The sequence below is a fragment of the Megalopta genalis genome, chromosome 2, assembly GCF_051020955.1.
Source record: "Megalopta genalis isolate 19385.01 chromosome 2, iyMegGena1_principal, whole genome shotgun sequence".
Taxonomy (NCBI): domain Eukaryota; kingdom Metazoa; phylum Arthropoda; class Insecta; order Hymenoptera; family Halictidae; genus Megalopta; species Megalopta genalis.
Window position 1 is genome coordinate 33744530 of NC_135014.1, and position 16893 is coordinate 33761422.

Below are 16893 nucleotides of genomic sequence, written 5' to 3' on the forward strand. Positions count from 1 at the left end.
CGATATTAACTTCGACTTCGATACCCTCTGTCCGGCGTTAATTGGCTATCCCGACGAACCTCTGTTTTCTTCAGTTCGAGTGGAAACGTTGCAATTAAATTGCTCGCGGGTCCGACCTATCCGAACAATGGGCCGCCGCTCGAGGAGACTGCGCCGCGCGCGCCCTAACTTCCATGACCTGTGGTCACTTCAATGGCTCGGCCAAAAAGAACGAGATCCGACAGCCGAAAAATAAAGAGTGAGGAAGGGGGCAAGGGGGAGAAAGCAAAACACAGAGAGCAAAACAAAGTGAAAACAATAAACAGAGACAGAAAAATAGGGAGTGGAAGAGAGGTAGGGAGAGAGATAAAAAAAATGGGAGATAAGCGGAGAAAAAGAGACAGAGGAAGATAGATAGATAGATAGATAGATAGATAGAGAGAGAGAGAGAGAGAGAGAGAGAGAGAGAGAGAGAGAGAGGAGAAGACAGAAACAGACAGAAAAAGAGCGAGGTGTGATGGATGTGTACGAAAACAAGTCACGCATTTCACGCATCTTGAAATAGAGATTACAAGCTTGAAATTAAAAAAAAAAAGAGCAATCATCCTGTGATGATTTTTCGCGGAGTTATCGTCCGTCACAGTTGGCCAATTTTGTATCGAAAATTGTCCTGCGCCACCATTTTATCGAGCAGTGTATTCATAAAATACACGAGTAAAATATTTGCAATGTACAAAGAATGAATACAAATTGATATTATTTATTTCAATTTGTATTGATTCTTTGCCCATTGGAAATGTTCGATATATATTATATATATATATATATTCTATAAACATGTCATGAAATATTTAAAATATCTTTTTCAGCAGTGTATATACGGCGTTATTGTTGCATTTCAACGAGGCGGAAAGGGAGGGAGAGAGAGAGAGAACCGAAAAAGTAAAAAAGAGAGAGAGAAAGGAAAAAGGGAAAGAGAGAAAAAAGAGCGAGGTGGGGAGAGAACGGGAAAACAGAGAAAAAGAGAGAAAGAAAGAGGGACAGGGAGGAAAAGGGAGAAGCGGAGAGAAGAAAAAGAGACGGCGATAGAGAAAAGTAGCGGTAGGAAGAGAGAAGGCGAGAGCAAACGGGAGGAAAAAAGAGAACAAAGAATCACGGTCGACGGACGCAACGTCGCAACAGTAAATTAACGAACAAATAACTGGTGTGCCGGAACACGCCTGTATCGACACGGGTGTAGCCTCTCGGTCTCACGAATTCACAGGGAAATATTCATTGTGGTGTGCTCGGAACACTCGGCAAATGGACCACCATCGATAAACTCGCGGCAGAACGCGCGCGATAGTACGATAGAACAGCGAAAGAGAGAACGAGGGAAAAAGAGAGAGAGAGAGAGAGAGAGAGAGAGAGAGAAAAAGACTGGGGAGACATCCGCTAAAAAGATTAATCCTTTCAGTGCCTTGAGCGCGCACGAGCCCCGTCCGCTTTCATTTCTTCGTTAATAACGTCCGTGTGTACACGAGAGCTCGCTCGTACCGCTGATCAAATAGCGTGCCTCTAAATGTACAGGGAGCCCGTCCTCCGCCGGATGTATATTAGGCTGACTAATAAATTCATGAACAACTTCGGGCTTTAATATCGTTTCAGTGGCCGGACACGCGTTTAATGAAATTTTCGTGCAATTATGCCGGCTGCGACTCTCCGCGCCGCGAATACCTAATACCCTCGACGCGGATGATTTTCTATTGGCGATCAGCCGGATCCTGGGTGTCGGCTGTAGGCGAGGAAATGCCGATTGTGGAATTAATTCGATGCTGATGAACCGTGTGTGAGGATCCTGCGAGATCCTGCGCATCTTCCGGTGTCTCTATGGCTTTTGTCGGATTTCGCGGAAATCGCAGGAAACTTGAAACTGTCTGGTTCGAAATGTTGCTCGGTATTTTCGGTTCTATCCGGCACTTTTAACCCTTTGCAGTCGAAGCTATTTGAATTCGAAATGCAAAACATGATTTCTGATCTACGGTATTTCTATTTTATGTAATTTATTGCGATTCATGCGTATGAAATTGAGCCTATTGGCAAGTACAATGCAATTTTAATAGTTTTTTTTAAGTATAAAAGAGTCTGATGCTCTTAGAATGATTTTAAAAAATAGTATACCAGTTTTTAGTGGCGCCCCAGAGTCGCCATTCGAGAGTGCAAAGGGTTAATAGTAAATTTCATGGTGATTTAGTGGAGAGAGTGCTTAACGGCATTTTTTTTAATAATATAGTGGTTGGTAAAATAGTCGAGGCAGCGTTCAAGAATATTGTTAATAAATGAAATTGTTGCAGACATTGATTCTCTGGAAATAATTATTTCTTTTGAATTTCAACTAGAATTTATTTCTCTTTGCTCGAATGAATCGATTTCTCTTTAACATTTCATTTTCCGTCGACTTAAATCAAGAATTTGTTTCGCGATCTAATTTATTTCATTTTCATCGAATTCGAATTAATATCGATCTTTTAAAAAGCTCATATCGAACTAATTCGACGTCCGCGTTAAGGTTATTTCCGAGGTAATTTTCATTTTGTTTCAATTTTAAATTAAACACATTTCACCGTCCCTCAATCGAAACTCGCTAATTCTAAATGAAACGAAACATATATCACTGTATTTTCATTTAAACCAATTAATTAACTTCAACTCGCTTTAATTTTAAATGAGCCTCGTCATTGAAATCGATCGCGATTAAAATCAATTTTTGCTTTCTTAACGCCGATTAAAAATTGTTTCACTCCCTTCGAATCAGAATTTTTGACCGATTACACGCTGGAAACCGATTTCGATCAAATTCTTGCATGAAAGTTACCAAAAATCTACAAAACGCATTTTCGACAGTATCGTTACAGGCTCGCATAAAAATATTGATAACACGCGATTCTTCTCATCTTCTTTTCTCATTCGAAGCGATGGCAAAATTAAGGAGAAATGTACCTCAGTGAAAAGATGTGTCTGAACTTTGAGACATCTTGGTAACGAGGCCGACACGATATTCCAGCGCAAGAGGCTGAAGAAGGGGCGCGCGCGCGCGTACACTGAGATAATTAAATTAATCTGGTTCTGCGTCCCGAGCAAACAGAGATACATGTGCCCGGAGCTCGCGGAGCAAACGAAAGAAATGATATCGTCGGAGACGTATTTGGAAACAAAAACTCGCTCGCTCGCAACTATCTTCCCGTCCAGTACGCGGCATCATTGTTCGACTGGCTGTTTCCCGTAGAAGTTACTCGGAAAGTATGGATGCCTTTCTCAACGGCAGGGGTCACTTGTTGCAACTTCGACGTTCGTTTTCCAACTGGTAGAGATTTTTTCGCAGGAGCCGGCTCCGTTTCTTCCTTTTTCTTTTCGGACGCGAGCCTTCGAATATCCCGGGGAAAGTTGCGCGATCCTCCTCCGGTCCAGTTTGCTATTCCTCCGTTACCGATGCCCGCGAAGTTTTTCGATTAGACAAATACTGTTACTTCGCGGAAAACCAATTTCACCGGTCCTTACCTCCGCCGCGCAATCAAGGGAACATCGCTGATCAATCTCCGACGATATTTTTTTCAATTCTCCACCTCGCCCCCCGCCCTCGCGAAACGAACCGTCACCGTTGCCAATAACCGCGCGCGCAATATCTCCTCGAATTTCGAATAAAATCAATTACACATCTGGCAACAGGTAAACAGATATTAATATACTAACCTGTCCGCGATATTTATTGGTCCGGTGCCGGTTAATATCGGCGGATCGCGAATTTTCGCGTGTTTGCATTTGGAAAACATGCTAGAAAAATACGAAGCAATTTGGTGCTGCTTCGGAATCGATGCTCGAAAATACCTTCGAAAAATTGACTCAAACAAGCCAGCTTCTCGACTGATTTTTTCCTGTGTCGCGTTTTATGCGAAATAAAAGGTCCAAGAGGGTTGTAAAAAAGAATCGAAATCAAAGAAAGACAAATTCTTTCTCTTAATAATTTTGTAATTCTGTATAATTATAAAAAATATAATATATATAATATTTAATATACTTGTGTTCGTATATGAATGTAAAATAACACAAAAATAAAGGGTACTTTATTTATCGAAATTCAAATTAGAAGCTAAAGTCGCACGAAATCGATTACTTTTTCAACATTTGTTCGTTTATCGAATCCTAAAAGAATAAAAATTAAATATAACAGATTATCGTAGAAACTGACTGTCGAATCTGAGCAAATAATTTCGTAGTCCGCGTACGGCAGACGCGGCAGTCTAGAGGTTAACGATCAAAAAATGCTTAATTTTGCAAGTGCCATAATCATCGGTGGTTACGTCTCCCGAGAGGGGCCCCGTCCGAGGGCGAAGTGTTAATAAACAATGGCTTCCGGTCGGCGAAATGAATTTGCCCGATCGTCGAGAAGCATCTATGTTGGCCTAACGAGGCCCGCCGGTTCATGCTGTTCAATTATTCGGCGCGGTGCGGCACCGCGCGGCTGGTCCGGATAAAAATGAAAGATTGATAGATCGGCGACGATAATACGGTAGGACCCGGTTCAAAGTGAATATCGATCAGGCCAGCCGGTTTCCTTATTAACCCAATTAATCGGCGGCCGGCCCGCCCTTCGGTCGAAATGCAAATCTTGTCACCGTTCCAAGTGAAACAGGTCGATGGAAGTCGCGCCCGAGCGAACAAATCCGATCCAACCGGAGCGCGAATTTCCTCCTGCTCCTCCACTGCCTCCTCCCCCGGCTGGAAATTCGTTGACTCACCTGAAACAGAAGCAAAAGGAACGCCGCCGTCAGTGGGATTGTGTGCGTCGGAATGAATGATAGAAACGTGTCGCGCGGACGCCGATTTTCTCGAAAATATAAATTGCCCGGCCGCTAGAATCCGTGCTCGGCCGCTACAATACGCTAACCGGACCGTGAACTTTATGCATTTATAGCACGCGCACGGATTTACATTATAAAACCGGCGAAAACCGCTCGCTCTCCGCCGGCAAACAAAACAGATTAACATGATCGCTGTTTTCGCCCGAGTTGTCAGGTCCGAGTCGAATTCGTCTGCAAAATTCGCTGGTGCGTTCTTAGATTCAAGAAACAACATCGAACAACTATTTTCATATCGTCTTTGCATTCGGCGATTTTGAAAAGACCAGTTCGTTTGGCTGTTTGAAAAATATTACGGAATATTAGAATTTTTTCGTCTTTCGCTTTTTTTTTGTCTTTCTTTTACTAACGAGCTTTCAAATCTCACGTGAAATTTAACCGGAAATTCGTTCCGATTGTCTCCATTATACTTCTAATTTCGAACATAGTATAACGTAAATTTACAATATATATATTATAATATATAATATAATTTATATACTATATTTCTGTATAATATATAAATATAATATGATTTATATAAATTTCTATATAGTATATGATATTATATAATTTGTATAAATTGATGTATAATGTATAATATAACATGATTTGCATAAATTTGTGCATTATATATAATATAATATAATATGATTTAAATAATTGTATATGTAATATATAATATGATATTTTATTATACTTCTATAATTTCGAATATAGTATAATGTAAATTTATATATAATATAATATATAATATAATTTATATACTATATTTCTGTATAATATATAAATATAATATGATTTATATAAATTTCTCTATAGAGCATATGATATAATATAATTTATATAAATCGATGTATAATGTATAATATAATATGATTTGAATAATTGTATATGTAATATATAAAATTATCTATAATATTATATATATATATATATATATATATATATATATATATATATATATATATATATATATATTATTGTATCTATAATATATAATACGATTTAAATAAATGTACGTATAACAGCAAAAATTGTTCAAAATAATTTCAAAACGGAGTCCTCCGTGTGCTTGTAATCAGCCGAGCGATGGAACGGCGGGCTACGGTCGCGAAAATTCTAAATTGGACAAGAGAGAGCGTGCCGGCGCAGAACGTCTCGCCTATAAGATCGGATTAAATAATTTGATGCAGGCTACGCTTAGGGAGCGGCCCCCGATATCGAGTGAATTTCGTGCGAGAGAATATCCGGGACAAGGTAATATCGTTCGCCAGGTCGAAAAGAAAAGAAGAAAAAAACGACGGAACTTTCGGTGTTTCCCATGATTATCGGCTGCGAGCTCTTTTCCCGCCATCGGCCGATCAAAGTTGGACGCGCGCTAATGACTCCGGGCACTCTGCTAACTTTTCCAAGTCGGCCTCTCTCTCTCTCTCTCTCTCTCTCTCTCTCTCTCTCTCTCTCTTCGGAGCGCACTTCTACACCTGGCCCGGCACACATGCTCCCGCGCAAATTAAGTACAGCAGCTTAGGATAACAGGGTCCATAATAAATTTACCGTAATACACGACGGCGAACATCCATTAAGATTGTTGGAGTCACGTAAGCCGCATTACGCGGTCGTCTTTTCATCTTACTGTCTCTTAATTCACGGGGCCTGCATGTTTGAGGCTCTTATCGAACCAATTAACCCGGTCAAAACTGGACTGAACTTGACTCGTAGATACGGGTGCGCGGCATTGTTTCGCGACACGTCGGCAAACATTTTTCTTTGTGCGATCGCACGCAATTTCGTTGCGAGAAGTTTCGAACGAAAAATAACTTTGTTCTTTGTGACGGCGAAATATTCCGGCAATTGCTGTATTGTTTCCGTTGCTTTCAATGGCGGCTGATCCAGCTTGAATGAATGATTTATTATGAATGAATTATTTCTTGAAAACGGCGGAACTGTATTTTTTTTATTAAGGATGTAATTACAAGAGAATATTAAGAATAATTGCCGATCAACTGGATCTGATCGGACAGAATTCGGTAAAATCGAATGACATTATTGTTTTTCGTCTCGAAATATTCTGGCGAAATATTTGAGATACATGACGCGAACAATGCAACAATTATTGCATCATTTGATCGTTGTCAATACCAGATGTTCATCTCCACGAATTATATTTTCAAATAAAATAACAGAACTGTATTTCATCAATGAAATAATTGCGGAATAAATAATAATAATAATTACCAGTTAATTGATCATATCTGGCAGAATTCGCAGAACCGTGTGTACGCTGAAGGTACATTTAGAATACGTAGAGAATTATTATTCTGTTTGAAGATGAAACTGCAAGGAGTTTTCGTTATGATTGCAATTTCAGTAAATTGCTCTTTATCAACATTCGTCATTCGAGCGAGACTGTGCACGAACTAATTACAAATTATTGCGCAGAATGATCGTTTGTCGTTGCCTCTTTGATAATAAATGACAATGATGGAACTTGAATATGACGCATAGATGCACGACCTAATTGCTTGGATAAATCGCCGAGAGTCGGCAATTGTTTGGCCTGCGAAAACTTAAATACCGGGGAAAAAATATTGCATCGCTTGCCGAGCTAAGATTATGCAATGAAAAGGATCCGGCTGAATCCTCGGGACTTAATTAAATTTGATGCCCTTGACTGAGGAGAAACGGTAAAGCAACAATTACGGAACAATGGACAACAGCGCATCCGACTTTTTTTCCTCCGGCCTTTTTTCACTGGCGCACGCCGGATCGCAATTTGACCCAGAACAAAATGTCTGATTCGCGTTCGCCCGGAATAGCATAGAAATGAATTTCATGCTCATTACGCAGCTATTTGTTTTTCCTTAACACCTGATCGCCGACTTAGACGACAGAGTTAAACGATGTTACAGCAAACTCTGAAATAAAATCGATGATATGCTTCGCGAAAGGAACGAGTTAAACAACACTGACACACGAGAGCTATCGAATGGCTGAATAACAATCGGTTTCCTTAGCACAGTGAATATTTTCGAGCAAGAAACTCGATTCGCTCTTCATCCTGGTATCCATCGTGGCTAAACGAACCGGCCAAGCCATCCTTTTGGCCGCGTTTTGCGCTTCGCGAGCATTTCGTTTTTGACTGCACGTTCCGCTGGCAGATCGATACGCGGCAGAGATACGCGAAGGAAAATGTCTGTTCGTAAGCCGCGCCCACGTTTTGGCATCACGTTCCGCGCTCCTCTCTCTTTTACGTCGCCCTCGTGGCCCCTGTGCCCCCGCTCCGCCGCCCTGCGCACCCCTGACTCGATCCTTCATTAACCCTTTGAGAGAAATCGCTGCTCGCACACGCCGGGAAACGCTCGTTCGGCTGAACCACGCTCGGAACACGCGCGAACCGTTCGACTGCGAAATACACTGCTCAACAAAATTATAGCATAGACAAATGTTGGATAGAAATTAGCCAACTTCGGCTGACGATAACTCCGCGAAAAGTCATCGTAGGATGACGAGCTTCCTATCAAATTGAAGCCTGAAACCTCTACTTTGAGATACCGTTTCTCGATTTTAAGTTCCACGCAGCATCGTCATTGGAAACATTTCTTTCCCATGACGTACATACCAACGTTTCCTAGGACCACCCCTTCCCTGACATATGGGATTGACAAGGGTTACTTGAAAGCGCTGTAGCTTCGCGAGGAAAAATCGCAGCCACGTTCCTCTTTTTTCGAACTAAAGGGGAAGGATTGATCTACATTCCACCATAAACGGTACGGCCGAGAAAAAAATTGACGAAGTTCGTGCATTTCGTCAAACTTGGCGATTTTCAATATGACGAACGTGACAATTTTTAATATGACAAACATGGCCTCGCATTTAAATTGTTACAGCGACCAGGATGCAACGAACACAAAATAGTTGGACGACGTTCTAAAGTAGAGATTCCAAGCTTTAATTTAAAGGCAGGATCATCGTCCTACGATGATTTTTCGCAGAGCTACGCGCAGTCAAAGTTCGCCAATTTTCATCCAAAATTTGTCTATGCCATAATTTATTTCAGGAGTGTAATACTTTATAAAAAAAATTCGGAACATTTTGTAGCCTTATTGCGAAAAACTAAAACGAAAGAATAGTAATTACGGTATCATCGTTCAAAAGAAAAACTACATTTCGCTTGACAGTCGACGACCGACACCGTAACGCATCCATTCAAAAGTGTCATTATTCCAAATCGCAGCCTCCGGCCTCGCGGCCCAGATTGAATCATTTTAATAAATTAGTCGTGTATATATCGCGGCAGGGGAATCCGCGGAATCAGTGAGCCCGCGGTTACGTTAGCGCTGTGCCGGTTGTAGGATCGCTGTCGAATATTCGATCGAGTCTCTGTCGCACCGGTGTTCACACGAGTTATCCTGGACACGTGAACATTCGCACGAGAGTTATCCCATAATCGTCTCAACGATCATATTCGCGATGGTGAGGGAGATAGAGATAGGGAGATAGACAGATATAGATAGATATAGATAGATAGATAGATGGATGGGTAGATAGGTGGATAGATAGATTGGAAGATAGATAGAGGGAGGGAGAAGCAGAGAGATTGAGAAGAGAGCAGGGCTTGAATTTAACTGTAGGTTAACTTTAATATAACTGTTATTTTACCGTAATTTTACTGCAATTTTACTGTAATTTTACTCTAATTTTACTATAATTTTATTGCAATTTTACTGTAATTTTACTCTAATTTTACTCTAATTTTACTCTAATTTTACTGCAATTTTGCTCTAATTTTACTGTAATTTTGCTGTATTTTTACTATAACTTAACTGTTATAACTTTTGTAAATATTATAAATAACTATTATAATATAAATATAAATATTATAAATAACTATTTTAATATAAATATAAATATTATAAATAACTTTCACAAGTATAATTTATTTAATAAACTTTCTACGTCTGAGTTATTTATTTTTCTGTTACAAGATAACTCTTACATTCTTAACTCTGTTATAAAAATTCAATTTCAACAGTTACTTTGGATTCGATTGTTAAATGATTTAATTGTAATAAAATAATATAATAATAATTAATAAAATGCCCGATATAAATGTTCCGATATTTCAGATACTATTATTTTCGTTCGAATAGATGTGTAGTTATTCGTCATTCACGAATAAAAACCAAATCATTCTGATCCGTTATTCGCCAATCGAATGAATTTTGCCGAACTGTGAATGCAACAACGCCGGATCCGCGAATTGATTCTGCGGTGTGGGGCCGAATGTGACGTCTAATGAGCTGTAATCGGCTAACAGAAGCGTCGCAACGAATCGGATCGGATCGAATCGAATCGGATCGGATCGGATCGAATCGAATGGAATCGAATCGGCGGGGTTTGGACACGGAACGGCCGCAATTAAAACGTGAAAATCGCGGCTGTCGCGGCGACGACAGCCGCATTCCGATGCGGAGGTCCCGCGGGATTGACGTTACAATCAAGGACTTCCACGACGAAAACGCTCCGTAGGAAATCGAAGTGCTCCGACCGGGGGCGGTAAAAAGTCTCGTTTCCGTGTTATTTTGGCTCTATCGGCGAATAACCCGTGACATTTTCGTCGAACGCGCCGATGGGTTCCTATTACATGCCGGGCCCCCTGGAAAATTTTATACGAAATAAAAATAAAACGCGACCGATACGAAATAATATTTGCGTTCTTTTAGTTTCAACGGAACGAAAATACCGGTCGGTTTTGATTTGCGTGGCATAATATCGACCTTTTTAAATAATGAATAACACCGACGCGCCTTTGTCACGACGTAACACCGATTTATTTCATCGACGGTGGAAACAGACATTGAAATAATATTTGCACAAACTTTAATTTCGCAGATTCTAATTTTCTTGAGGAATTATATCCGATTTAAATTTTCTCCCTAAAGTCTCTCCTCCGCGTCGAGGAAAGAGTAATCGAATTAGAGATCGCGGTACAAAAATATAAAAATTGAAATATTTGGAGTAATATTTGGGAGCTTGAATTCCGCGGATTTTATATGAAAATACGGAACGTAATGGTTTACGTAAAATGTCGTTTCTTTTTCCCTTTTTGTTTGTACTTATGCGACTGCTATATAGAATCTCTCTATTTTTTCTTATTATTTCTTCTGTAATAAAAATGTTCTTTCACCCGTATACATGAATACATTTTTATTATTATTACTATTAATATTACTATTATTATCGCGTTATATTTAAATAACTTCATTATTTCATTACCTTGAATTTTACGCGAAGTGAATTTTACGCTTCGTTGGGAGTGAAAATAATATTCGAGCGATCGGGAATGGCGGCCTGCTTGTTTATGTTGTTATGTTTGGTTGTTCGAAAATACGGAACGCATCGGCGAGCATCGAACAAAAAGTAACGTAATGTTTTTATACCTGGAAATATTCGGGCGATGTAATTTGACGAAACACGCAAATGATGCTTTCTTCGGTTCCGTTTGAGACGCGCGAGTCGAGCTAACGTACAATCGCCGGATTATTGTATTGTTTACGACAGCGGCTAGCATTCTCGTCAATTATTTCTGGAAATGAAACAGCAGAACCGTGTTTCAACAACCAAATAATTACGGAATTTAATAATACATTATTTAGCATAACGTTTCAAAGATACCGCTGCGCTGCTTAATGAATAACCAGGCTGCGGATGCTCGTGCATTTATGGTAAGATTAGAGTAGTAAAATTAATTGTATTATCAGTCCACGTTCGCCGTGAGGAGCGATCTGTTTGACATCAAATATTTTGTCAAATAATTTGTCGTTCCTTGGATATTTGAGCCGTTTATTTTGAAAGTGGCATAAGTCGCTTTGTTTTTAAGTCGATATATTTAAGGGTTTGCGTTTTAACACGTTTAAAAATATGGATGCTAACTTTCGAGAAGATTTACAGGTATTTGTTATCTCAGGATGCTGATATTTTTCTCAGTATAAATAATTTCGTATAAATGTTACAGTGAAACACCGAAATCTGGAGAATGTCGGCTTTCACCGGTGAATGTCAACATTCACATAGTCGCTTGGTGTATGTCCGAAATATTTGCTAAATACCCTTATTTCTGACTTACACCGGTAAATGTTGACATTCACCATGCACTAATGGCGAATGTTGAACATGTTGGAGATTTATATTTTCTTCTCCGTAATTCAGTCGCTATAAAACGCCACAAGGGTGGCGTAACTTCTTCGCCTCTCTTTCTGAAAGGAATGACCAAGAATTTAAAATACACGGTACATTCTACATGAGAAAAGAAAATAATAGTAATAAAAAAATTACTTACTTATGTGATTCAAATCTTATTTATTGCAACAACTTAAACTATTATGACACTTTGAATTGCACAAGAGTCCCTCGCTTTTACAACTGCATTTATTTGTGGAACACTTCCTTTTGCAATGACAGGTTTTGGACCTCCACCAGAGCATATCTGTGATTGTCGACACACACCGGAGAGGGTCCGAATGTACAACAATGTAATGAAATATTCGATCTTTCACCGACGTACTTGGTATCTGTTGACATTCACCGGTGAAAGTCGACATTCTCCAATCTCGGTCATTCACGGTAACATAAACATTAAAAAATCACCACTTTTCATTACGGTAAAGTGACTTATGCCACTTTCGAAATAAACGGCTCTCATTTATAAAGCGATTCATCGAAATGAAATAGCGTGCTCGAGAGTATCATTTTCTTCGGTCAATATAAAACGCGTGGCTTGTACGTCTTGAAAAATTCGCATGAAAATTTGAAGAATATAGAGGATGATTCTGATTCGGCGCCGACCCCGACTTTGTCCGCAAAGGGTTAATACCGGTAGACGCGACTAATTATAAGAGGAAGAAGCAGAAGAGGCAGAAAGGGCCTCTCGGAGCCTCGACCAGGCTAATTGTACGTAAACATACGGCTACAAAAACACGTGACGTAAGCGCGGCAGCGTGGGGGCACGAGGATAATGGAGCCACCTTGTTATGCAACATTAACAAGCTATCTCCATTAATTTCAACATTCTCGATAATTACTGTGCCAGGTAATGTTAAATATTTGAAAAAAAAAAATGCGCGATACGATGCGCACGAAACGGACTCGTCTACTTTTACGCAAACTGCGATAATATCTACCATAAGTAATAATGTGAGCAGCGTGCAATGACGAGAATATTAATACTAATTTACCAATACGCTGGCGTGGTTTAATTATGCAGCGTATAATTTTGCAAATGGAAGACGGCAACGAATTCAATTTACTCGTACGAAATAACTGCGTATTTTCGCACGCTTTTGTCAAGCTTTTCGTTAGTTTTCTGCCTAATTACGAATAACGATTTCAATAAAATGTTATCCTAATAACAATTTCGATAAAATGTTATCCTAATAACGATTTCAATAAAATGTTATCCGTATAACGATTTCAATAGTATTCTTCGAGTCAAATTTCATCCGAATAATAATTCGAATAAAATCTTTCTTTGAATAATAATTCGAATAAATTCTTTCAATAATAATACGAATAAATTCTTCGAATAATAAGTCGAACATATTCTTCGAATAAAATTTGATTAAAATGCTACTATATATCAAATCAAATTTGATTCGAATAATAATTCGAATAAATTCAACGAATAATAATTCGAATAAATTCAACGAATAATAATAATTGATTCAAAGGCTACCATATATCAAATCAAATTTGATTCGAATAGTAATTCGAATATATTCCTTGAATAAAATTTGATTCAAAGGCTACCATATATCAAATCAAATATGATTCGAATAATAGTTCAAATAAATTCAACGAATCGAATAAATCCTTCCAATAATAATTCGAATAAATTCTTCGAATAAAATTTGATTCGAGTGCTATATATCAAATCAAAGATTCGAATAATAATTCGAATAAATTCTACGAATTCGAACAAATTCTTCGAATAAAATTTGATTCGAATAATAATTCGAATAAATTCTACGAATTCGAACAAATTCTTCGAATAAAATTTGATTCCAATAATAATTCGAATAAATTCTACGAATAAAATGTTATTCGCTATTCGAACAAACTATGCCGAATTCAGCTCTATATTAGTACGTACCTTAGATTCTCTTTCCTCAATAAACCGAAGTATATTTACACAGCGTGTGCGATATTAATTTTAGATCAGAAATCGGACAATTAAATGTCCTCGTACCGCGGAATATTAAATGTCCGGGTGATTCCAGCGATGAATACGCTTCGCATAGGATCGTCCGTGGTAAATCAGCCTCGACGAGGAGGGAAATGTTCGGATGGAATCGGCGGTCCGCGCCGGTCGGGATTCTGTTTGCGCCGGAAGTAAGAAATTGTTAAACGTTCAGAGGCGACTGCGATCGTCGTAGGAAACGCGCCCTTTGTCCGGCGTAAAACGGTTCCCGGGTATGTATCTCGCGGAGCGGAAACGCGCCTTTTTGAATTAACAAGGCGGACGGAATCAAACGTTTCGTTGACTGCGCAAGCCAATTACAAGGAACTGCTTAAACATCAAACGGTGTACGAAATGTGTTCGATTGTGTTCCCGTCTGTAAACGTTTGCGCAAAGCGACACCGCGCGAGCTTCTCGCACTCCGCGGAACGGGACTCGATGGTAAATTGTTTTGTGCTTCTGATTGGCCGCGCCGGAAGAAACGGATTCATCGGCGACGGCTCCGGTCGGGGCAGCCTTTCACGCTGAATTCGCTTACCGATTGATCGATCGATCGATCGCGCTGCGACGGCAGTTCATCGATACCGTGGACGCGTCTGAATTGATATTCAGTCGGTGGACAAAAGTGCGTGTGGAAAATTGCGAAAGTTCTCGCAGCTTCGCTGTCCACGAAACGTGGAGATCTGTTGGGCATTTCGAAGTTCTCTAAATAATTCAGTGAAACGTTCAACATTTTAGTATTTTTACACAGTCGGTTTTTTTTCCATTTCTCGAATTGTTCGCACTGCTTCAAACTTTTTGGTGTTTTATTTACCGGAAACCTGTATTGATAGAATATCAAGTCTGTGTTGTAAGAGAAGCTCGGCAATTCCCTTTTAAATGAGCCGTTTATTTTGAAAGTGGCCTAAATCATTTTTCAAAAACACCGAGCTAGCTATTTTAATATACACATTTCTACGTTATACATATAATTTCATGTCAGCAAAACTGAAAGAACGCAGTGACCCTTAGGAACACAAAAACATTATACCACCATGTTATCAATTAGCAATATTTTTAAATTTATTAAAACGTAAAAACCTTAAATATCTGGATTTTCAAATAAATGGACTTAGGCCACTTTCAAAATAAACGGCTCAAATAATAATTTCAATGGAGTTTGTTGCATTATTCGAATCTAAATAATTTAATTGTTGGAGTTTTGGAAGAATTTTCTAAGAAATTGTTAACCGTAGATCTTCGATTTTCAAGGACGTCAATGTGCCAAATAAATATCATTCTCAAAGTAACACGCAGTACCTAGCATTGTCTGAAATGTTTAATTAGAAATTATCTTTCGTTACTGTCTAAAAGAAATTATACACATATATAATATTCTTTTTTAAAAAAGAATTTATAATACGTTCTACAGACATACAAAATATTCATTTTCAGGCGTATATTTAATCCTGAGCATCAACGACATTTTGAACGCTTGTCTCTTTGCAAACAATGACAATATAAATATTAATATAATATTATATAAATACTAATATAACATAAATATTGATATAATATTATAAATATTAATATAAGTCAAAATATTCTTCTCGTACTTACCGCGACGAAATTCTGTAGTCGATGAAAGCAATTTCGATCCGGATTTTGGTCAAATGGTTGCACTTTGCATAAATATTCCCGGATTTCGTGCAAGCAAGAATAAAGGCATTCGGAGAAGCGCGACACAATCGAAAGGAAAACATTTGACAGAGCGATTAGAACGTTCCGCGGACGAAGGTCGCAAACAGACTGAAAGTCCTTAGGCATTATAGTTCTCGTCGGAGGAAATAGGGTATGTGACATTGACCAATTTCTATTCCGTGCTCAGCAAACATACGGACAAGGACACGTGTTACACGGGTCAGCTCAAAATTGCGACGTCCCGCAGCCTGTAGTTCATTTATATGCTAAATGATGGAAGATAATGAGTTTTGGTGCTGCAATAACGTTACTACTACCTTATCCCAACAACGGCGACCTTCGCTACCTGTGTACGCCATATTGTGTTTGCGTAGGGGACGAAATTACCATTAGCGTAGAATCTAAGCCGCTGTAGATATTAAAGAATAATAGGGCGACGGCGAATCTTTGTCCTACATGGTATTTCATGCGATCAAGCCTTTGTGAATACTTTATCGGGCTTTTCTTTCTCCGATGCGGGTCACTCGGATCTTTTCGCTTCCTACGTGGATGCTAAAAAAAATTGATTAGCCTTCGATTGCCAGCGAGAAATTAATTCGGTCGCATAAAGCTTACTGTTTAAGAGACTCTCTTATCTGAAGCTTTATTTCTGTAACATCCTATTAAAATTCTATCCTATTACAATCTTTCTCTCCGTGATATCCTATTAGAATTGATTTTTTTTTTGTAATGTCCTACTACAATTTCTTTTGTTATATCATATCACAATTTTGTCTCTGCTTTTGTTCCCTGGAATATCCTATTAGAATTTTTAGTCTTCGTAATATCTATATATAATATCTATATATAATCTATATATAATCTATATATAATCTATATATAATATCTATATATAATCTATATATAATATCTATATATAATCTATATATAATATCTATATATAATCTATATATAATATCTATATATAATCTATATATAATATCTATATATAATCTATATATAATAATATATATTCTTTGTAATATCCTATTATAATTTTTGTTCTTTGTAATACCCTATTACATTATTTTTGTCCTTTGTAATATCATATAACAATTCCTGTAACATCCTATAATCTTTACA

At 38.4% G+C, this 16893-nt stretch overlaps 1 protein-coding gene and 1 long non-coding RNA gene across 4 annotated transcripts in view; both read right to left on the bottom strand.

Annotated features, from left to right (window-relative positions):
- sns (sticks and stones) overlaps nucleotides 1-16893 on the bottom strand; it is a 717563-nt gene that overhangs the window by 338027 nt on the left and 362643 nt on the right. The window lies entirely within an intron of this gene.
- LOC143263846 (uncharacterized) lies at nucleotides 3964-15861 on the bottom strand. The gene is made up of 2 exons (XR_013037171.1): nucleotides 15691-15861; nucleotides 3964-4754 (listed from the first exon to the last, which is right to left on the bottom strand). It is a non-coding gene; the product is annotated as an uncharacterized LOC143263846 (long non-coding RNA).